At 43.5% G+C, this 23,433-nt stretch overlaps 1 long non-coding RNA gene across 1 annotated transcript in view; it reads left to right on the forward strand.

Moving 5' to 3' along the window:
- Nucleotides 1-6,084, forward strand: part of LOC121041787 (uncharacterized) — a 21,237-nt gene extending 15,153 nt beyond the window's left edge. The window contains exon 3 of the long non-coding RNA XR_005795848.1: nt 6,038-6,084. This is a non-coding gene — a long non-coding RNA (uncharacterized LOC121041787). The remainder of the gene's footprint in view (nt 1-6,037) is intronic.
- Nucleotides 6,085-23,433: the final 17,349 nt, after the last annotated feature.

The following is a 23,433-nucleotide window of genomic DNA, read 5'->3' on the forward strand; positions in this document are numbered from 1 at the left end:
TTTAAAAAAAAAAAAAAAAAAAAAAAAAAAAAAAAAAAAAAAAAGCACCTCTTCATTTAGCCTCTCCATCTTGATCATTGCTGATGGGCTATCAATAATTTCAAGTTGGTTGAGCAGTTGGCTGAAGGTTAAATAAATTCTGCTGGCTGTTTGCATGATTGTACCAGGGCGGAAGGATTCCAATTTAAAGCAGTTTTCTCACAAGTGCTCCTTGGAAATGTTTCTACAGTAAAAAAGTTATGAAATTCAGTTTTGAAGGTCCAGGTGCACTTGAAATGGTACCATCGTCAGGTGCCACAAGAACCCTGACATTAACAAAAATGGGATTTTTCTCTAACTTCAGATTTTCCCCAGAGTAATTTAGAACCCAAACAACACACGGAATTAATTATTAGCAGGGGAAATTCTCAATATGCTATGGCCCTATTTTGGATATTGGTATTTGTTTTCTAAAAATGATCCAAATTATATTTCAAAAATTCATCCATTAGCAATAAGAGCAGGAATGTGTGTCACAAGCTGTAGTTATACAGGTTTCCCTTGCTACATGAAAGTAGAACAGTCCTATGAAACCTTTTGTAAGCCAAAATGGCATAAAGAGGCAATTAGCATTAACTTATATGGAAAAACTTTTAAGCATTGTCAGATCCCCCAAATGACCTCTTCTAGGTTTTTCTGATATGTCAGGACACCTCCTGCTAACAGATGCACAAAATAAATCGAGATAAAGCACATGGTTTTGACACGGGTGAAAATCATGGCGGCCTAATGCAGAGACGCTGAGTGTCGTTCCCAAGAAAGGCGCTGGGTGGCACCACTCTTGCTGCTTCAAGTGCACCCGTAAAGGCTGGGGGCAAAACAAGCACAGAACGCTATTTTCGCTTTCCTCCTTGTTTCGTAAAAGTGAAATCCTGTCTGGATTCCTTTTCATTAGTGAACGCAGGTCCTAATGTAGGTCCTGCAAAAACGTGAAGTGGTGTGGTGTGGATTTTTGAAAAGCAGGGGATACCTGGATCGTATGAAGGTTTCAATTGCTAAATAGCCAACTTTTACCGTACTTTATCCACATTCAGGAGGTGGTTTTCTTTTTTAAAGTAAATTTTGTTTTTTCCCCCATTGTACGAAAATGATATGCACGGGTTATAGAATATGAGCAAAGTACTGGTAAGCAAAAAGAAAAGAAAAATCACCCATCAGTTAACTGTTTTCACCATTTTGTCATACGTCTTCCTAGTTTTTTCCACGTACATCTATTTATAATATTTTCTTTGGCTAAGATGTGAGTTTTACTGAATGTGAAATATTGCATCTGTAAAAACTAAGCACACAGATGCTCTTCCAGATATTTTTTGAGCTTCCTGAAATTATTTAAGCTGTATTCGGTGTGAGTTGATGTTGTCACATCCTTAGGATGGGTTTCCCACGAAGCGCTCAGATTCTCAAGTCTTTTTCGTGATGCTGTGTTTTTTGAACTGTAATTTTCGAATCTCCGATTCTGACAATAACAGTGTATCTGGTTTGCCTGGGTCGTAGCTAACTGATTTGGTATACGCTTATTCAGATTTTCAAAGATTTTTTAAAGTTTACCATGTTTTTGGCATTGGTTTGCAAACAATAAAACCCGTAGCTCCCTTTTGAGGAGGTAGAGAGGCCGATTACAGATGTCTCATGAGGCTTACGCCTGTGTGGCCTGCTTCACCCTTCAGCCGACGCTGTGCTGCCCCTTCTGCTTTTGACACAGGAGGAAGCTCTATACACACGTGAGCATCACCATTTGCAATTCACTGGCACTTCTGGCATGGTAGAGCTCACTGCCTGGGAGAAAACCTGGTCTTTACGCACTTACCCCAGTTCTTTTTAGTACTCATCCTTCCCTTGCATTTGCACTCACTGCTACCAGGAAAGATAGTTAAGTGGTCTAGAGAAAGTGAAGACTACAGTAAGATATTATCTTGGTTCCTATGGCTCTTCTCTGACTTATAATTAAATTACCATGTTTTCCTGAGTAACAAGGGAAGGTGATAAAGCAGCAGAGGAAATGGCTTTCGGTGGTTTTGAGCCTTGTTACTCCAAGTGTGCTTTGCAAGGCAACGGCATCAGTATCATCTGGGAGCTTGCAAAAAAATGCGAAAATCTCAGAAACTACTCAGATGAGGCACTGGGTGGCTCAGTCGGTGAAGCGTCTGAATCTTGATTTCAGCTCAGGTCATGATCTCAGGGTTCGTGAGTTCGAGTCCTGCATCAGGCCCTTGCTGGCACGTGAAGCCTGCTTGGGATTCTCTATCTCTCTCTGCCCCTCGCTTTCCCTCTCTCTCTCTCAAAATCAATAAGTAAAACTAAAAAAAGAAAAAAAAAAAAGAAATTGCTCAGATCTACAAAACCAGAATCTGCATTTGGACAAGAGTTCTGGTTCTTTGCATGTACATTAAAGTTTAAGAAGCACCTGTCTAGAGGAATACATTTTGTTAAAATGTTGAAGTTCAGTCATTTATAATCATGCATTTAAATAGTGTAATCTGACACAAGACCTTGATGTTATTTTGATTTGTTTGAAAACAATCCCCTCGCCGTGTGATATTAATCTTTAAACCACAAAGAGTAGCTGCGATCTATTCCCTTACCATGGTCACTGATGTCAGATCTCTCATGAGTCGGTTTAGGCTGCACCCTGAATAGACTTAGAAAGGTGCATCAGACCACTTATCAAAGGCTCTTTATGCTTAATCATACTAATAGAAAAGCAATAACAACAACAACAACAACAACAAACCCTTCTAGATGACTTAGTCTTTGCCAGGCATTGTTCTAAGTGTTTTAAGATAACTCAATGTGCAAAATGACCCGTTAGGATAGACACTAGTACTGTCCCCATTTTACAGGTGAGAAAGCTGGGACTCGGGAGGACTGAGTAACCTGCCCAAGGTATGCAGAGAGTAAGTAGCAGCGCTGGAATGCAATCCTGACTAATTAGCTCCAAAGCGCATTCTCTTAATCACTCTGCATAGGACGATACAAAAACACAACATGACCATTTTATGTGAATTTGCAATATGCTAGTTTGAAATCACATAATATAGAAATATAAGTTGCCTCTCTCCTTATGCCGTTTTGAATCATGCAATATTCCTAAATTTAAAAAGTGTCAAATATCTCGTAATTTTGAAGCCTCCTGGTTGAGTGACTGGTAAAAGTGTTTATGCTATTACCACGTGGTGGCGCCGCTCTGACTAGGAAACAATCCAGCTATCCTTTGTCAGCTCTGGAGAAAATCAGCCTGGAATTAAGCTAGGTCTTTGGGAATAACCCTCAAATACAGTGTAATCCCTATGAATTTGACTTATTTACTGTAGGCCTGGATCACAGTGTCTGCGTTAATTTCAAGTGAAAAACTTTCAGCTCTATATAGTATGCTCATTCGTATTTGAGTTGTCACATTCGTTTCAAAGATTATCTTTCAAAAAAGGCAGTGTGTTGGGGAAGAACACATTGTAATTCTGCGGCAACTCAGTACTCTGCTTCTACTACCACATATCAAACAGACTTTGCGAAATACACAAACATAAAACCTGGCGTATCTGGTGCCCCCTTTTGTGGGCACAAAACAAATTGTTTCAAATTACACAGACAACCAGCTCCTTGTTGTTGTTCTTGTTGTGAGATTCACATTGTTTACTTTAATAACTATCTGACTCTAAAATATTCTTTATGTATTTTAGCACAAATTAAAGAAAATTCAAAATAATTTTGCACATGTATGTATACATACACTAGCAGACCCCCAGTGAATGCTTTTCTGCTTGAAAAGTTTATGACTATGAAGCTAGCAGTTCTATGTGCTAGAGCATGAGATCAACCAGAGACTCATCCAAAGTAGAATTTCATCAAGAAATGAAATCCAGGCAGTCTTTCTACTGCTAAGGTGATCATAACAACACTAAAGTCATAATTTACTGAACTAATAATCATTTTACTATAAGTTCAAGGCAAAAGTGAATTCTCCATAAGAAAACAAGTTATCCCATATCATTTTAAAACTGTCAGTTTATTCACGGGTCAGTCATTAATATATGTGCCAATATACTAGAAATATAGATCTAATAAAACAGGAGGTTATAGTAAGTCATTAATTAAGACCGGCAGCTTTGGCAAACTGTCTGAATCAATTTTACAGACTCGTGTCAAAAGTGTTAATAGTAGTTGAAAGGGTTTTCAAAGGGTAGCTCGCAAAATTAAAAAAAATATATCCATGACTAAAACCCAGAGATAAATACAAAAACGTGTATATATAAATTTCTTCACTAAGCCCCTGGATCTGCCTTGTTGAGACCATTTCACACAACGTAAATGGGAGGTGAATACCCACGGAAGAGAAAAAATGCAAAGTGGGGGTCCTTATTCCCCTCCATGACCTCTGACAGGTGCTCCAAGGTGGATAGATGATGGAATGATACTAAAAAGGCAGCCCATTAATAAGAGATGCGAGAGCAGTGGGAGGTTAGGTCAGTGGCGACATCCACGGAAGACTTACCACGAGCTGCATACAGAGCCCAGCGCACAAGACAGGTAACTTAGCTGAATGGAGCACAAACACTGGAGCCAGCCTTCCTCTTGGGGTTTTTCTAAGTGCCTCTGACACTTATTGCTGTGTGACCTCAGGCAGGTTACTTAACCTCTCTGTGCCTCAGTTCCCTCATCTGTAAAATAAGGAGAATATTAGTACCTACTTCACAGGGTTGTTACAAGCATTAAATGAGTTGATGTGTACAAACACACTTAGAACCGTATTTGGTACAATTTATTTATTAAAAAAAATAAATACAGATTTACTATAGTCTTCTCCAATTCCCTCAAAGTTTGCATACAATGAAGACCACCTCCTGACCCAACCTGTGTGAAGTTATCTTTTAAAACTACAAGTGAGCTTTGGTCTACCTCACTGCCTACTGGACTGCATTCAAACTCCTTGGCCAAGTACAGAGACCTCTTACAATGCCTTCTTTCTACTCCTTCAGTTCCTCAGTCTTATCTCCAGTCAGCCTGTGCATTCCAGATACACGAAATTATTTGCTCTTCCCCAAATCCAGGTCTCCAAACTTTGCTCATGCTGGTCCTTCTACATGAAATGCTCATTTCTCTTTGTCTAGTTGGTGAACTCTGCTAAGTCCAGCTCAAACAATTCCTCCTTTAAACAGTTCTTTTTAAATGTTTATTTTGGGGGGGGGGGGGCAGGGGCAGAGAGAGAGGGAGAGAGAGAATCCCAAGCAGACTCCATGCTGTCAGCACAGAGCCCAACACAGGGCTTGATCCCACAAACCGTGAGATCATGACCTGAGCTGAAGTCAAGAGTTGGCCGCTTAACTGACTGAGCCACCCAGGCGCCCCCATTTCCTCCTTTAAAAAGCCTTCCTTCACCATTTCTCTTTGCCTGTCCCTCCTCTCCTAGCATCACCACCCCCTGCCCAATGAGTTATTTTCTATCACCTCCATCCTCTCATTGAAACTATGTGTCATCCATCATATTAGCTGTTGCTCTAGAGTATAAATTTCTAGAGGTCATCTGGTTCCCCAAACATCTGGTAAATATGTATGGTATGGTGGGTTACTATACAATATTGCCTTTCAATGCAATGCTTTCATCTTCAACTATTCCCATTCTGGGTTTTGATTTCCGGAGAAACCCAGGTTTTCTAGTGAAGTCTATCTGGGATCATGTGAACTTGACAAGCTCCCACGGCTGCAGCCAGCTCTCACAGCTCATTCTTGGTAATTAGGAGCTGGTGCTGGATTCCAGCCTTCCCCCCACCACTCCGCCCCCCAGCCAGGAACTTGTGCAGCATTCAGGCCACTGTACTTTGGCTCCTGAAAGCAGCCTATTATAGACTTCATTTCTCTGCAAACGAAAAGGAATAAGCACAGATGACTGTATTTTGGATTGGAATATTCGATTGAAGCAATGTATCTAAATACAGAGCATGAGAACTGTCCCTGACACCTATATTAATCACCACCTCTCTCTGATTCCTTCCCTTTGTCTTAGGGAAAAGGAACACTCTGAGGCAAGTGCTGTGAAAGTTCCTCCTTTACCACAGCTCTGTGTGAGGTGAGTGATGAAACAAGCATCCCTGTTCTCTTGTGTAATCACTAAGCTCCAGAGTCACAACGCTCTTCTCTCTCAGACTGCTAACAGCCACCATTGTGTTACGCTGTATGGAATATGTGTTTTGGTATCAACATCACATTTTTTTTTTCATGTTTTAAAGGTTTTGCTAGGAGGAAACTGCTAATCACGACCCCCTTGTTGGGACTAAAATCCAGTTCTGAAGGGAGATTTCTTTTCAGTCCCATAGTTTTATTTCTCTGGCTTTCATGAAACACAATTTTGGCCCAGTGGGGTCACGAGGATGTAAAGTACCACTAAGACTTCTCGTTTCTTTTTCTTTTGAGTCTCTGAAACATTTTATTTATTTATTTATTTATTTATTTATTTATTTATTTATTTTTTCTAAATTTTTTTTTTCAACGTTTATTTATTTTTGGGACAGAGCATGAACGGGGGAGGGGCAGAGAGAGAGGGAGACACAGAATCGGAAACAGGCTCCAGGCTCTGAGCCATCAGCCCAGAGCCCGACGCGGGGCTCGAACTCACGGACCGCGAGATCGTGACCTGGCTGAAGTCGGACGCTTAACCGACTGCGCCACCCAGGCGCCCCTTGAGTCTCTGAAACATTTTAAATCCAATCAACCGTCTTCAATCAGCAGAGACCCTGAGTAGAAAAACAAACAAACAAAAAAAAACCTACCAGAAGCCATGTTTCTTAGACACAGAGACAGAAACTAATGGAAGTACTCAGGGTGGTCAAAAAGTTTTGAAAACCCACAAGTAAGAACTATTTCTTTGGAAGGTAAATACATGAGGCGTTGATATGTTCTGATCATACCTCCTGCTTTCCATTACTAGGAATGAGGTGCAGGACAATAGGCATCGTTACGAACATCAAGGAGAGAAAAGAAGACTCAATGACTCAAAGACTCAAAGAAGATTCAATGACTGTTAGCATGAATACATGATGATGCCCTTACGTGTTTTTCATAGAGGAGGTGTGTGGGTCAACCCGTGTGAACATATGGGAGCCAGCGTTCGATGCCTCTGATTCTGCACGACTCTTCCCCAACATGAACCTTACGAGATATATTGTGTTCATTTTAAGTTACATGTGGGGTGTGTGCTCCAAGCATTCTGTAGTCATTGCCAGTGAAGTGGAAAGTAAAGGCCTCCAAACAGGTCACTTTGCCACTCTTTACCCTTTTTCACAGCTTGCCCTACGAATTTTGCTTTTAGCTGTAAAATAGTTCTGTTGTGGGTAAATGCTGGTGTTAGGATTCGTTTATGAGGGGTGCCTGTTAAGCATCTGACTCCTGATTTCAGCTCACGTCATGATCTCATGGTTCCGTGAGTTCGAGCCCTGTGTCAGGCTTCGTGCTGACGGGGCTGAGCCTGCTTAGGATTCTCTCTCTCTCTCTCTCTCTCTCTCTCTCTCTCTCTCTCTCTCCCTCTCCCTCTCCCTCTCCCCTTTGCCACCCCCCCGACTCATGCTGTCTCTGTCTCTCTCAAAATAAATAAACCTTAAAAAATTTTAAAAAAGAATTAGTTTCCAAAAAAAAAATCTCACTTTATTTAATGTGCTTAATTATTTCCCCCAGTTGTGCTACAAAAAGAAGGCAGGCAGGAAACAACCGCTTAACTATGTGTACTGTTGGGTGAGATTTCTTACACAAATCTTCAAGGGAGGTATTATTATTTCCTTTTTTCGTGCAAGGAAAGCAAGTCTTACAGGGTTACACAGCTCGAGGCAAGGGAGCGAGGGCTTAAACCTTCATCTATCTGCTTCACTAATGCTTCTACTACACTGGGGGTTGTAGACTCACAGCCTGACTCCTGTTTCTGTAAAGTTTTACTGTGACCATGTCAAGTGTACTCATTTACCTACTATCTATGGATGCTTTTGTACTAGCATGACAAAGTCAAATGATTATAAAATCTACGCATGGCCCATGAGCTTAAAGTATTTACTATCTGGCTCTTTATAGAGAAAGTCTGCTGATTCTCAATCATCCACCATTTCTTTCTTTCTTTTTTTTTTTTTTTTTAATAAAGAGAAGGAGAAAGAGAGAGGGAATGAGAGAGAGAGAGAGAGAGAAAAAGAGAGAGAGAGAGAGAGAGAGAGAGAGAGAGAGAGAGAGAGAGAATCCTAAGCAGGCTCCACGCTGCCAGCACAGAGCCTGATGTGGAACTCTATCCCATGAACCATGAGATCATGAGCTGAGCACAAATCAAGAATTGGATGCTTAAGAAGCACTACTTCTTAAGAGCTGTCATTTGTACATTTTTCTGAATAACATATGGGATAAGAAATTAGTGAGGTTTTCTTTTTTCCAAACTTACCACCCCCCCACTTCAATGTTAAAAAATACTTCAGAACACAGGAGGGTAACAAAGAAGAAGGTAATGATGGCTTATAATCCTGTGATCCAGGGATAACTAAGGCCATCCTTCAAAACTTTTTCCTGTGTGTATATGAATACATGCGATTTTTTCCCCCACAATGAAATAATATTATATATGTTGATTTGTATTTTGCCTTTTTCACTTACTATATTTTGGACATTTTTTCATGCCAACAAATGCACATTCATGTCATGTTAATGGCTGTATAGTATTTGATTTTATATTTTGCCATATTCATTTATTATTATTATTATTTTTTTTTTTTGGCAGCAAGGAGGAGAAACTCAACAAAGTGCTCAGTGCTAGAATAAGTTGTAACTAAAAACACACTATCCAGGGGCGCCTGGGTGGCTCAGTCGGTTGAGTGCCTAACTCTACTCAGGTTGTGATCTCGCGGTTCTGGGTTCGAGCCCTGTGTCAGGCTCTGTGCTAACAGCTCAGACCCTGGAGCCTGCTTCAGATTCTGTGTCTCCCTCTCTCTCTGTCCCTCCCCCGTTAGTGCTCTTTCTCAAAAATAAAAACATTAAAAAAATTTAAAAAACACTAAAATCATAAAGAGTTTTTTAAATTACAGTAAAATTATAGGTTTATTTGCAACTCAAGCTAGTGTTGGGCTCATCTGAACGCAGACAAGTCTCGAGGAATGTGCAGCATTTTACCTTGTAGTCTAGAACCTGTGAGGGCTATTTGACTACTTTCCAGTGACCCATGTTAAAGTGAGCATTTTATATCTGAGACCAGCTCTCAGTTGATATACTGCTGGTTCCACGCCTGAATGTTTTACTTCCTTGTTATGTTAAAAGGGAGGTAAGCATGCTGTTTGATAACATGGCATAATTAGATTGTTATACCAAATAACAGCCACATCTACACTAGCGTTTTGGCCTGGAATATAAAACAGTACATACCATGGAATAGGGGAATGCTAGAAACCATTACATACAAACTCTTCATTTTGCAAACGAGGAAATGGGGCTGAGAGAGCGGGCTTCTAGAACAGGGTTCTTTTAAGTGTCTTTGTTCTTTTCATTTTTAAGTTTTAAAAATAGCCAGTTCTTCTTTCTGCATGAACTCTTACTGGGAGCACCAATACATAACATGGGCAAAAGGAGAGCTGCTCTCGCTGAAGCAGGGGGAGGGGTGCAGGGTACCTGCTTGGCCTTCTCTTTGTCCCCACGTGTGGCCCTGTGGGTTCAAGACGATACATCCAGGGGCGCCTGGGTGGCGCAGTCAGGTAAGCGTCTGACTTTGATTCAGGTCACGATCTTGCAGTTCATGGCTTTGAGCCCTGTGTTGGGCTCTGTGCTGACGGCTTGGAGCCTGGAGCCTGCTCCCCTCTCTCTCTGCCCCTCCCCCCTCACACTCTGTCTCTCTCTCTTTCAAAAATAAACAAACATTAGTGAAAAAAAAGACCATATATCCCGATACTTGCTTGGATCTTGGACCCTACATTAGGCTCATTTCAGGTGTCTCCTTTGTCCTGTCCTTCTCTATTTTATGAAGAGTTTTTATGAAAAGGCATCTGATTGGGAGTTATTTTCTCCCTTGTCTGTCAACTATGTCTAACTAGGAGGGGAAGAATAATAATTGGGGTTAAATGCATAGAAGCATTTGTTTCCTGCAGACTTAGAGGCCAGAAAAAAAGATATTTTTCCCTTGATATTGCTTCAACATCGGAAAATGTTCTGGTGATGAATGTTATGTTATTGATGGTCAAATATATTCGACGAAACATTCATTTTTGCTATTCAGTGGCACTTGGCCACAGAACAGATCACAGTAAGCAGATCACAAAAAATTTACTGTAATTTTAGGGACATTTTTATTCCAACCTTTCATGAAAGGTGAACCATTCTATTACCTAATCCAGCGGCATAAATAAGAATTATTAAAACCCATCTAGATTATTACTTTATTGATGTTTCTCACCTGCACATCCTATTATATACAATGTTTATCTTGGATGACAATACCTTGCAGCACAAAAAGAAAATTGAAAGCCAGATCTTCTCTAAGAGAAAATCAAGATCATTATGTAAACAGCAGGCGGGTCTCATCCAGAATATGTCACATAAATATCACACCATGAAACAAGAAATGTAAATTATTGTACATACGCTGTAATGGAAAATTGTATTATACATTAGTGGAGTCACCCATTTATCTAATCACAATCAGTTCCCATAAAATCTCATTTAGGAAAGTTGAATGCAATTCAGGGGAGATGGCCATGGGAATTTCAATCAGGGGAACTTGAGTTTGGATCGAGATCTCACCCAGGCCTGTGAGTCGGCTTTTATTGCTTTCAAATACCTTCCAAATCTCTGGAATTATCTGTATCTGAATGGACCAGGCCCGCCTCGCACCTGGGGGGAAGACATGAGACCAGCCAGCATCCATGGCCTTATTTCTAAATCCTGGTTCAAAGACAATGTTCAACCCACAGTGCCATCTAAATGTTTTCTGGGCTTTCCCACTCCTCTCTGACCAGAATGTGGTCACTCACACTCATTCATTTGTTCATAGAGTCTCTTACTCAAGAAATACGTACTCAGCGCCTTAAATGCTTAGGCTTTGTGCCGTGAGGTGTGGGTCCAAAGAGACGGAAGCATTGTCCCGGACTTCAAGTTGCCGCCAGTGTAGCGGGGACAATAAAAGTCATCGAACAATCACCAACATATGTGTCATTTCAATGGTGGATGCAAAAGAGGGAGCACAGCGGGTGCTATGGGAATGCAGAACAGATCTGGTCTGTGGACAGCATGATCCAGGAGTGGCTTCGGGTACGGAAGGGACAAATATCAAGCAGAGGGAACACCACATGTGCAGGTCTGGAGGGGAGAAGGAGCTTGCAGCATAAGAAATACTGGGATGAGGCTGGTGTAGCTGGAGCCCAGGGCATGAGGAAGAGGTAGGGAGGGGCTACGTGCCAGATGATGGTGGGACGCCGAAGAGGTAGGGAGGGGCTACAGCTGGCAAAGCACTCAAGATTTTGGTTTGTATTGTACAGGCAATTGGAGACCACGGAAACAATTCTTAGGTTTTAGGGGGTGGGGAGATGAGAGCAGAGAAATACACACCCTGATTTGCATTTTAAAAGGTCCCTCAGAGCACAGATGAAGAGCAGAGGGCGGAGGCCAGTTTGAAGGCTGTTGTTGCACTGCAGGGGGAATAAGGGTAGCTCAGGAAGGATTGATATGGAAGGGACTGGAGACTAGTGAGTGGATTTGAGAGATACTTAAACGTTTTTTTTTTAAATGTTTATTTATTTTTGAGAGAGACAGAGAGACAGAGCACGAGTGGGGGAGGGGGAGGGAGAGAGGGAGACACAGAATCTGAAGCAGGCCCCAGGCTCTGAGCTGTCAGCACACAGCGCCAGGCTTGAACTCATGAACCATGAGATCACGACCTGAGCCAAAGGGACGCTTAACCGACTGAGCAACCCAGGCTCCCCAAGAGATATTTAAAAGTTAAAATTAACAGGGTTGGGGATGGATCGGGTGTTGGGGTGTGGAAAGGCTGGAAGGTATCAGGGATACCTTGTAGGTTTGTGGCTTGAGGATTTGGATGTATGACATTGCCAACCCCTGAGGCAGGGAGTGGGGGAGAGCACGGCAGCCTTAATGTGCCACCCGGTATGCCTTCTTTGCTGTCCTTACTACCATAAACAAATGATAAGCTGTGGACCAGAGCTATTCCCTATAATGATGACAAATGAAGGGGTTGAAGCTACTTCCCAGCAGTCTCTGAGAGAGCACCGTGAATCCCCTTTCTGAATTTATCAACATAAAATGCGTTAATGGATATTAATATTAGGTCATGGTAAATAGGAATTCAGTTGTATTTGAATCTATCACCAACTGCCAGAGTAGCCTCACTGTCATTTCCTTAGATCTTCAATGGATGAAACACAAAGGCTTTGAAAAATTTCCTGTATGGGGGCGCCTGGGTGGTGCAGTCGGTTAAGCGTCCGACTTCAGCCAGGTCACCATCTCGCGGTCCGTGAGTTCGAGCCCCGCGTCGGGCTCTGGGCTGATGGCTCAGAGCCTGGAGCCTGTTTCCGATTCTGTGTCTCCCTCTCTCTCTGCCCCTCCCCCGTTCATGCTCTGTCTCTCTCTGTCCCCAAAATAAATAAACGTTGAAAAAAAAATTAAAAAAAAAAATTTCCTGTATGTAGTGTCTTGATTATGCATTCTGGTGAGAGAGTATATTTTTGATCCATTGTGAACAATAATCATCACAATACATTATAATTAATGGACAATCCATGGCTGAAGGCCTCTGGGCATTTTAACAGAAACCAACCAACAGAGTAACTTATGATCAAACAAGGCAATGTGCCCAAATAAATAAACCACAGATTTGGTCCATAAATAAACTCCTATACCCAGGACTCAACGTTAAAGAGATGCTATATATGAAACTGGCAAAGATTAAAAAGGTAAGTCGAAATTATTCTTACCTGGAAGTATGCTGCAGCCATGCAAGCTAAGTACTAGGATACAGCCTGGACCTTCAGCTATTTTATGTGCATTATCCCTCTGTGCAGACAACACCTATCAGATGGAAGGCTGCCCATCATCTTTGGTTAGCCTCACCGAGAGAAGCATCAATCTGGCAGTTCCCAGCTTACCTTGCAACAAGGATGCAGGCCTGAGAACGAGGCTCCAGCAATCAGATGCACCTGTAGGACGGACTCATCTGAGCCACCTGAGAAAACTCCTGTGGGTAGAATTTCCATAGCTGCTGGTGTGGTGGGTGGCACAGGTGATCGGCTTTTGGCTTGGCAGAGGCAACAGGGGATTTACCCAAGGGGCTTTTCAGGGTAAATTCCTGGCACAGAGGGAGCACTGGGGGCAGATACAAACGGGGCCCTCTGGTGGTGAGGGAGGCACCATCAGCATTGGTGAGCCCTCACCTGGCCAGCTGTGGTAGGTGATTTGGGACTTTGGGAAGCTTAGCCTTACTCTGCCGCCCCTCGCCCCCCACCCCCCACCACTGGTATCCTTCCCCAGCCCTCTCTGGAGAACTGAATTACTTCCACCTAGCTTCAACAACCAGTCACCTTTAACTATATTTGCTTTATCCGTTTCTCCGTGTATGTATATATCTTTTGCTCTCACTTTTGCTGGACCACTTGAAAGTTGTCCACTTCAAAGTCGTTGACCTTCTGACACTTTGCTCCTAAACACTTGCAGAGCACATCTCCAAAGCATAAGTTCCCACAGAACCACAATACTGTTATCAAACCTAAGAAAATTCATACTAATTTCATAATGCCATCTGGAATACAGTCTATATTCAAATTCCTCCAGCCTAAGAATATCTTTTATAATGATTGTTTTTTCCAAAACAGGATCCAATCTAGGTTCAGTATTGTAATTGGTGATTATATGTCTTTAGTCTCTTTTGGTCTAAAGTACTTCTAACTTTTTTTTTTTATTAAATTTTTTTTTCAACGTTTATTTATTTTTGGGACAGAGAGAGACAGAGCATGAACGGGGGAGGGGCAGAGAGAGAGGGAGACACAGAATCGGAAACAGGCTCCAGGCTCCGAGCCATCAGCCCAGAGCCTGACGCGGGGCTCGAACCCCCGGACCGCGAGATCGTGACCTGGCTGAAGTCGGACGCTTAACCCACTGCGCCACCCAGGCGCCCCTAACTTTTAAAAATGTATCCATGATGTGGACTTTTTTGAAGGGTGACATCAGTTGTGTCATGGACCTTCCTATGGTCCTGATTCGTCAAACAGTTTCCTCTTTGTGGTGTTTATTTTATTCCTCTCTCTTCTTGTATTGCCTATAAATCCAGAGTTAAGAGTTAGAGTCCCGACTGAATTCAAGTTGACATCTTTTGGCAAGTGTGTTTCACCGGCAGGGCTGTGTGTATCACTGATAGAGTGTTCCACTATCTGTGATACTAAATTTGATCACTTGGTTAGGGTGATCACTGCCAGATCTCCCCATCGTAAATGTATGTCTTTTCCTTTTGCAGATAATCTGGTAATAAGAGACCTACTTTATCTCCTGTGAATATCTTCTTCTTGAAAAACTTTTCATCTTATGATTTTAGTTATCTATTTGATAATGTTTGCCTGACATGATGCTTTTTCTTCAAGATTTTATTTTTAAGTAATCTCTACTCTCAACATGGGGCTCAAACTTACAACCCCGAGATCAAGAGCTGTGTGCTCTGCTGACCGAGCCAGCCAGGAACCCCTGGCAATACCTTTTCTGAAAACTCCTTTTCTCCTTTACCAGACGAAATTAGTCTCTGTTGCTTATAACTGAGAATTCTGACTTAGTAAGCCACCTCCTATTAGTAAGCAATAGCTTGGAACTGGAAGACCAGAAAGCTAGTATTGGCTCATTACTGGGATGTGTCACTCTGAGCAAGTGCTTAGTCTTATGTGTGGCTCTGACAAAACCAGTCCCACTGGTTCTGAATTCAGCCAATTTTTAACTTTCCCCCGCCATTTCCACGACTCTTCCCATTTACGTCCTTTTCCTCTGGGCCATTTTCACATTCAGGGAGGAGTGGGCAATGGGTAAGGGGAAGGCGAATAGGAGGGGAGAAGGACTGAGGCACTCCACTCCATCCCACACAAGGCTGGCCCAGACAAGCCTAAGAAATCTGACTGCCCTACTTCTCAGTTGCCAGCTGCCTCACAGGATTCAAAGAATGATGCAAGGCCAGCCTTCTCTTTGGAGCACTCACAGATTGGTGGACTACAATGTAGGTAGCTTTTGTTGGATGCTTCCATGTGGGTTTCTCACTTCCAACTGAACCTGTCTTTTCTTCACTGTTAATCTCCTTGAGAGAAATGAAGCCCTGATACATAGTGGACACATTTAATGTTATGAAGGTTGAATCAATACCAATGTATACACATATAATCACCCATAAATATACACCTTTCCTGGCTATTCACACACACACACACACACACACACACACACACACACACACACACCACTCTCAAAAGACAATGTTTTCACGAGGCGGTATAATCTAGACAGCAGAAGAAACTGAGACACCTGGTGGTCAACTCCGTTGGCTAAATTTCTAGTTAGTCAATCATTTCTCTTCATGATAATGAAGTTCTGTGAAAAAACCTTCATCTAGACCTGGCTTGGAGAAGCATATAGCAGGCAGAGCCCATTTAGACCTTAGAATCTCCATGCAGACCACCACCCACGGGAAGCATTTCTTACACTGTGGCCACTTGGCTGCCTCCAAGCCATGGCACCCCATAGCTGGATCAGTAAATATCAGAGCATCCAAGTCTCCCCGGGCTGGATGGAGGTGACCCCGAAAGTCCTGCGCCTGATTACCAATTCCCGTAGATGCCCTCAGATTTTAGTGTAATTGACGTGTCATGGGCTTCATCCTGTGATTTGTTATGGCCTCATTGATTAACGGGGGGCTGACAGAGCCCAGTGTTTCCCTGCTGTTCTCTCTGGCAGGAATGTTTGCTCAGCAAACAACAAGGATGGGGGTAGGGATGCCAGCTCAGAGACTCTGCTTCCCCTCATGTCTCTCTTCCCTTCTGGGTATCACAAAATCCGCCAGGGCTGGATTAATATGACAGGGGCTTGAGGATGTAGGTCCTATTACCACTGGTCCCTAGAGTTTCCTGGAGGAATTACAGTGGCCTCCTTCAGTTTTACAAGTAACTGGAGGCTTACAAAAATTTGTGAGAAGTTACTGATTGGCTCTCTTAGAAAAAGGCAAAATAAAATAAAATAAAATAAAATAAAATAAAATAAAATAAAATAAAATAAAATAAAATAAAATGCAGCCTGCTGGCGAAAATGAATTGAGGGTGATCGAAGAAGAGTTTTCTCTGGAGAGGTTTATTAACAGGGAAAGGCAGGAATAAACCTGGAATGATGGAAAGATTTTAGTTCTTGATTGGGGTTGTGGTCACACAAGTGCGCATATGTGTATGTGTGTGGTGTGTGTGCGTGTGTGTGTGTGTGTGACAGAGAGAGAGAAGGAGAATTCATTGAGATGTACACTTAAGATTTATGCACTTTACTCTGCATATGCTACAGTCTTATTAATTTTGTTATTAAAATATAGCCTGCTGTAATGGAAAGAACACTGCATTCAGGGCCACCTTCCTCTCACTGTTTACATCTTGGCTGTCTTCACTTCTTCAGCAAGGTCTTCATTGACCATCTCCAGAACAGCCCGTCCTCTCCCCTCCGCTCTATCCAATTACCTGGTTAATTTTCTTCATTGCGCTTGTCATCATCTGGATATAGCTTATTTATTAAAGTACTTATTAGCTATTTCTCACCACTAGAATATAGATCCTGTGGTGGCAGTTCTTTTCATTGTCCAGTTTCTCGTGGATTCCCCAGGAAATATATGTGGTTTGACAGACTGAGGTAGAGATACTTCAGGTGATATTAGGACTCTGTTGTGGGATGAGTATTACCAAAATAAGGTCAGGAGACCAAGTGATGCTCATAGTAAAGACTCAAGACTGTGGCCAAAGTCAGGTTAGAGTTCACCAGGCCGAGGTCCAACATCCAAGCCAAAAAACAAAGTCGTGGTCAAAATCAGGCATGAATGGTCATCAGGCCAGCTCCAAGGACAACTCAGATGTGCCGGAGCACCAGTGCATAGTCCAGTCTTTGAAAAGCCATTAGACAGATCAGTTTAGGGGTTTGAGCCAACTTCCTGAGGTGAGAATAAACTTGTGGTTCCCAACCAGGACTGTTTTGCTTTCTGGGGATAGCCAGCAATGTCTGGAGACATTTTTAGTTGTCACAATTACAGCGAGGGAGGACTACTGTCTGGGGGGGGGGGGGGGGCCAGGTAGAGGCCAGAGATGCTGCTACGCATCCCACACTATACAGGGCACCCCCACCCATTATGCACAAGGAAGAATTATCCAGTCCAAAATTTCAATAGTGCCCAGATTGAGAAACCCTTGAAAAGAGGATAGGACAGAGAAATTGGGATCTCAGCTTTAAATATGTACAAATACTGTGCTCTTCCACTGAAGGAGGCAAAGGCCACAGATCTTCCAGAAGGGAAAAATATACCTATCTATAAGGATCCTATCCATACTCTAGTCTATAAAGTATTTTATTTTGTGGCTATCTCTTTCTCCATAAGCACCAGCAGACCAGTGTTTAAACAAGCTGGTATTCCAGAATTTAAAACCTAAAACTAGTTTGAGTTTTCCTCACTGGATGGGCACCTAGCTACTGGCAGCTGTGTCTGACAACCAGTCATTCTTGGGCTCCAGGCCAATTTCTTTAATGAATCTCTCTAATTTAATTCATATTTCCCCACCTCTCTTTTAAGTACCACCCAGGCTCATCGAGCCTAATATTGGAACCAAACACATTTAATGGCCGTCCCTTCATTAAACATTACAAGCTCTTTAAGGCCTCGGCAGACAGGTGCCCCATTTGATAACCTAGCGCCCTGGCAAAGTCAATAGCCAGTGCCAAGTTCATCCCTCTGTTTCCCATCTTACAGCTGAGGCTGGAGCCTCGTGGGCGAGACAGGCTTTATCACTGGGGAAGCATAAGTTTTCCAGGCCAATGGATTCAGCGCTCTGGCTATATCTCATGCCTTGACACTAGATGTCAGCGAAGGGTAATTGTTGTCTCAATTTAGAGGCCAGCTCAGGTAGCTGCTGGCACCCTTGGTTCATGTTTTATAGCAAAGGTGAAGTATGGCTCCGTTCCCACTGCACACATATATTACAATAAAAGGGGATATCGGTGCCTAGTGTTTTTAAAGGCTAGTCATAAAAGATGAATAACGAGGCAGTTTAAAGCTAAAAGACAGCTGCCAAGCTCAATGGCCATGATGGATGCCGAACACCCAGTGTGGAGAAAACCCATTCCTCCGAGACCACCATCCAAAAAATTAATTACTACAATTCAGCATCTTTAAATGTGCCACTTAATATACTGCTACCATAATTAAATTTCCAGCCCTGTGACCTTGAGACCATTTCCTGAGATAATAAATGAGATCAAGGTTTAATTGATGCGGATGCAAGTAGAAACTGTCCAAGGATGCAAAGAGCCTCCACACTGTGAGTCAAGGTTGGGGGGTGGGGCTGGGGTGGCTGAGGTGGAGCAGAGTTCTGCTGCCCTGTTGAGTCTGTCCTTCAGTGACGGGGCAGGGGGGAAGGGGTGTCTCTTAAACTTTCTGTGTTTGCCACCAGAACACCAGAACAGCACAGTGAGGTGGCAACGGCACAGAACTGGGAATCGGGAAGCTAGTGCTGGGGTCAGAGATGTGTTGCTAAAATTCTGTTTGGCCTTGAACCAGTCACTTCTTCCTGGGCACTGGAAGCTGTTCTCTGTAGGAAGAAGGGCTAGACAACACACTCTCCACAGTTCTTTCTAGCCCTAATGGGCTATAATTCTTTTGGGTAAGCTGAATGGAGAGACATGTTAGTTGGCCCTTTCGCGCTCAGCAACAGAACCCCTGCCTCACCCACCAGCCATCCTTTAGAAACTGTTTGGTAAGCCAGTAGGTTTCTCTATCAACTGTCATGAGTGCTGATGGTGGGTGAAAGGGGTTTGCTGGTATCTCCCCCTGTAGAAGGTCACTGTCTCAAGAGCCAAGTTCCTTGGAGGGCTATGGATGACCCCTTGTCCAGCTAACTTGGGGCATACTTAGGATATATTTAAGGCATGAATCTGGCTAAAATGAAAGCAGAAGGCAATTTTAAAGAGTGGAGCCCCATGCAGTCAGAGAGTGGGAGTGGAAGCTCCATGAGTGGAAGAAAGAGTGGGTGATCTTAACCCTGTATGTTGGGCCTCAAGTAGTTTCAATTAAAAATTACTGAACACCAACGAGGCACTAGGGACTGTGCTACAGGCTGGTCTTTGCCCTCAATTTGCTCCTAGCATTTTAGGGAAATGGGAATAAACAAATTCACAACAGTATCCTAGTATAATAATACAGATATGTATAAGGTACTGCTGATCTGGATGGGGCCTTATTAGTTTTGTCTTTCTTTAGTCCCCCATTTCCAGTAGTCTTTCTGAATACTTGCCAGTTGATTGATCTTTGCAGCAGTGCCCCCTCCCCAACATAAACATGGAAACTACAAGCCTGAATTCACCATAGCCTAGGAAGGCTCTATGTTAGCCTTTTCCCCCCCTAGATCAATGCTGAATAAATTCCTCAACCTCTCTGCCTACGTGCACGCAGAGCATATCATACATCCAAGAAAGTGAGTTTAGTACCCGAGGGGACATTTGGCAATGTCTGGAAACATTTTGACTATCATAGCTGGGGTGGGGCTGGCTACTGGCCTCTAGTGGGGAGAGGTCAGGGATGCTGCTAAACAACTCACACTGCATAGCACAGCCTCCCCCCACCTCCCCTGAAGTCCTGGTCTAAAGTAGTCTATCTAACTTCAACTCAACCAGTTGAAGAGTAATAAAATCAAGCCCACACCTATTGTGACTTTGGTCTTAGTATATCAAAATAACTGGTTTCACTGATTTTTTTACAATTAGTTAATTACTTTCACCTGAATTGGTGGAGTCCTAGCACAAAGTGCTGCCAGTTGGTTAAAGCAGATGTTGAGTGTTCCCAGAATCCTGAGCCTCACATCAAGCAGGGGTCGTGGCAATACAGAAGCAAGCTGCGATCAGAGGGGGTGGGGATAAGAAATATTTTTAAGTTTATTTATTTGAGAGAGAGAGTGAGTGCAGGAGAGGGGCAGAGAGAGAGGGAGACAGAATCCCAAGCAGGCCCTGCACTGTCAGCACAGAGCCAGACTCGGGGCTCAAACTCACGAACCATGAGATCATGACCTGAGCTGAAACTAAGTCGGATGCTTGACTGACTGAGCCACCCAGGTGCCCCAAGCCGTAATCAGAGGGGGTAGAGATAATAAGGACATATTTCTTGAAAAAGAAAACTGACCCAAGGACTGAGCCCTGGAGCACTCCACCCATGGGGTCAGGAAGGTAAGGAAGAACCACCTGGGAAACCTTAGGAGGACTGATCAGATCTGAAGACTAGGAGGAGGACCAAAAGAGAGAAGAGCACCAGAGAGAAACTGAAACACGTGTTTTAATGGTGTTTAAGGCTGCTGAGAGGTCAACCCAATGGAACCAGTGGATATTAGTACTGAGATCATGGGATACCCTGACAAGAGCTTGTTCTGTGGAGTGGAAGAAGTGATCTGAGGGGGTTCAGCACGGGATGAAAAGAAAGAAAACAGAGACAGAGACTATACACTCTCTTTTGAGGAATTTTGGTATAAAGGGAAACCAAGAAATTGGGCTGTAGCTAGAAGGGGTTGTGAGACCAAGAGGTGTGTGTGTTTGCAGTTAGATGGGAGATCTTACAACATGTTGGCATGCTGATGAGAATGCTCTACTACAGAAGGAAATATCAGTGGGGACCTGGGTGGCTCAGTTGGTTAAGCATCCAACTTTGGCTCAGGTCATGATCTCACGGTTCGTGGGTTCAAGTCCTGCGTCAGGCTCTGTGCTGACAGCTCAGAGCCTGGAGCCTGCCTCAGATTCTGTGTCTCCTTCTGTCTGCCAATCCCCTGCTCACACTCTGTGTCTTTCTCTCAAAAATAAATAATAATTTAAAATTAGAAAAAAGAAGAAAGTATTGGTGATGCAGGAGTGAAAGGTGACACTTTGCCTGAACAATATTTTTGAGTTAGTGAGAAGGGATGGGACTTAGTGCACAAAGGAAGAGTTGACCTAGGACAGCAGGATGGACAGTGCATCCATAGTGTGTGAGTTATCTACTGCTGTATAACAAACTGTCCCAAAATTTAGTGGCTTAAAAAACATGAAAACCCACATTTATTATCTCACACAGTTTGCTCTGGTTAGGCACTTAACAGCATTTAGGCTGGATGGTTCAGGCTCAAGTGTCTCCTGAGGTTGCAGTCAAGATGCTGACCAAGACTGTAGCCATGGGAAGGTTTCACTGGGGGCTGAAGAGCCGCTTCCAAGATGACTTACTCATATGACTGGCAAGTTCATGTCGGTTGTGGACAGGAAGCCTCAGTTCTTCACCAGATGGACCTCTCCATAGGGCTGGCTGCCTGAGTAGACTCACAACATGGCAGTAATCCAAGAAAGAACAGGGTAGAAGCCTCAATGATTTTATAATCTAGTTCGGAGGCTATACACCCTCAGTGTCTCCACATTCTGTTTATCAGAAATGAGTCATAAAGTCCCAGCCAACAGGAAAAAATTTAGACTCAACTTTTTGAAAATTCTTTGAACGTCAATGAGTTTGTGAATATATTTTTAAACCACTACATATAGTAACAGGAAGGAAGTCGTCAGATGCGGGCACAGATGTGGTGAGGGGGGAATCGGTAGATGTTCTCTTCTAAGCACTTCTGTGTTTTTATTGAAATGGTAAGCAAGGCATCGGCTGGGAGTGGGCATGGGGAGAAGGTCTTAGAAGGTGGAGGAGATAGAATATAGGATCTAGGAAACAGTTGATGAGATCAGGAAAGTGAATGGACTGCTAGGACTTCCAGGTGAACTAAGCGTCCCTCTAGGGGATTGATCATAAACTTGAAGGGCAGCGACTCAGCAGTTTGGATGACTTTCTCCAACCCCCAACCAGGGAAATCTGAGGATGTAACTGAGGATAAGAAACCCCAACCTCCATGAAGTAGACCATATTTCCCCACACCCCGCCCTTTTTAATTAAATGTTAACACCCAATTGTTTAAGGAACTTGTCTGTATTAATAAATAACATGTGTATTTGTTTGCTTCTCTCTACAGTTTCTTTCATTCTTTTAAGTTTTCCAAAATTAACCACATGTAGGATTTCCCCTCCCTGTTCATTTCACATGAGCAAATGTTCATAGACAGGTGTGAATCAGAGCCTCACAGGGCCCAGAGCTGGTCAGGCCCCACAGGGAGTACTGTTTTCAGGGTGGACTCAGCATTTTAAGAGAGTTCAAGTTTATACTTGATAACCTGGGAAGTCTCGAGAAGAAAGTAGCCAGAATGGCAAAGTGCCATCTTGTTACGGGGAAATGATAGGAGGAGCTGGAATGTTTTGGAAGATACCTGGTCACTGTCTTCAAACACCTGAGAGACGGTGTGGGGTTGCTGCTTCCGGCTGTCTTCAGCTTCTCAAGGATGTGCCAGTCAGGAGGGGTAATTGGGGTGATTATCCTGGAACAGGGTGCTCATCACAGGATGACGGACAGAAGGCGTCCCTTCTGACATACATCAAGAGTTGCTTTTCTGAGAGGATAAGGCTTCTCCATCCAGCCGGATAGAAGTCAATTCCCTCCTTAAAGGGACAGATCGTGGGAACTTATGCACGGGGTAGGTTGGGGCAGTGGGTAGGTTAAGCCCAACCTCGGGCATGCTGTCGGCTACCCCAGAGCGAAGTTGGAGGATGTGAAAACAAAGGCTCTCATCTTCCTGTTTCAACACTGCCTTCACGCACGACCTCACGCACAGGTGCTATGTGGCCAAGGAAGTGGCTGCGTTACACCGCTGAGGGCCACGCTGGAACTGGTGGTAGAAGTCCCAGCAGGACAGACTTCTGTTCTTGTGAGGAAAATGTCCCAGTAGGTGGAAATACTTAAAACATGAAAAGGACTCCCTACAAGCGGTGAGCTCACTCCCCCTTTCAGGAAGCATCTGCCAGGCTCCTTTGGAAAGAAAGCCTGCAACAGGAGGGAGGTCAGACGGGCTGACTTCACTTCCAAGCCCTCCTCCGCCTCTGCGATGCTGTGATCTGGTCACCTGGGGTCTTCTCAGCGAACAAATGTTTATTGAGCTCCTACGGCGTGACGTCCCGTGTACTGAACACCTCTTGTACTTCACCTCAGGTGTTCTCGGACTCGCCTGCCATGCGACCTCGGCTGTGGTGCCCAGGTTTCTGCAGCCTGCCATTTTACTATTCATAACGTCCCCTGGAGAC

The sequence above is a fragment of the Herpailurus yagouaroundi genome, unplaced genomic scaffold, assembly GCF_014898765.1.
Source record: "Herpailurus yagouaroundi ecotype Mexico unplaced genomic scaffold, PumYag 184, whole genome shotgun sequence".
Lineage (NCBI taxonomy): Eukaryota > Metazoa > Chordata > Mammalia > Carnivora > Felidae > Herpailurus > Herpailurus yagouaroundi.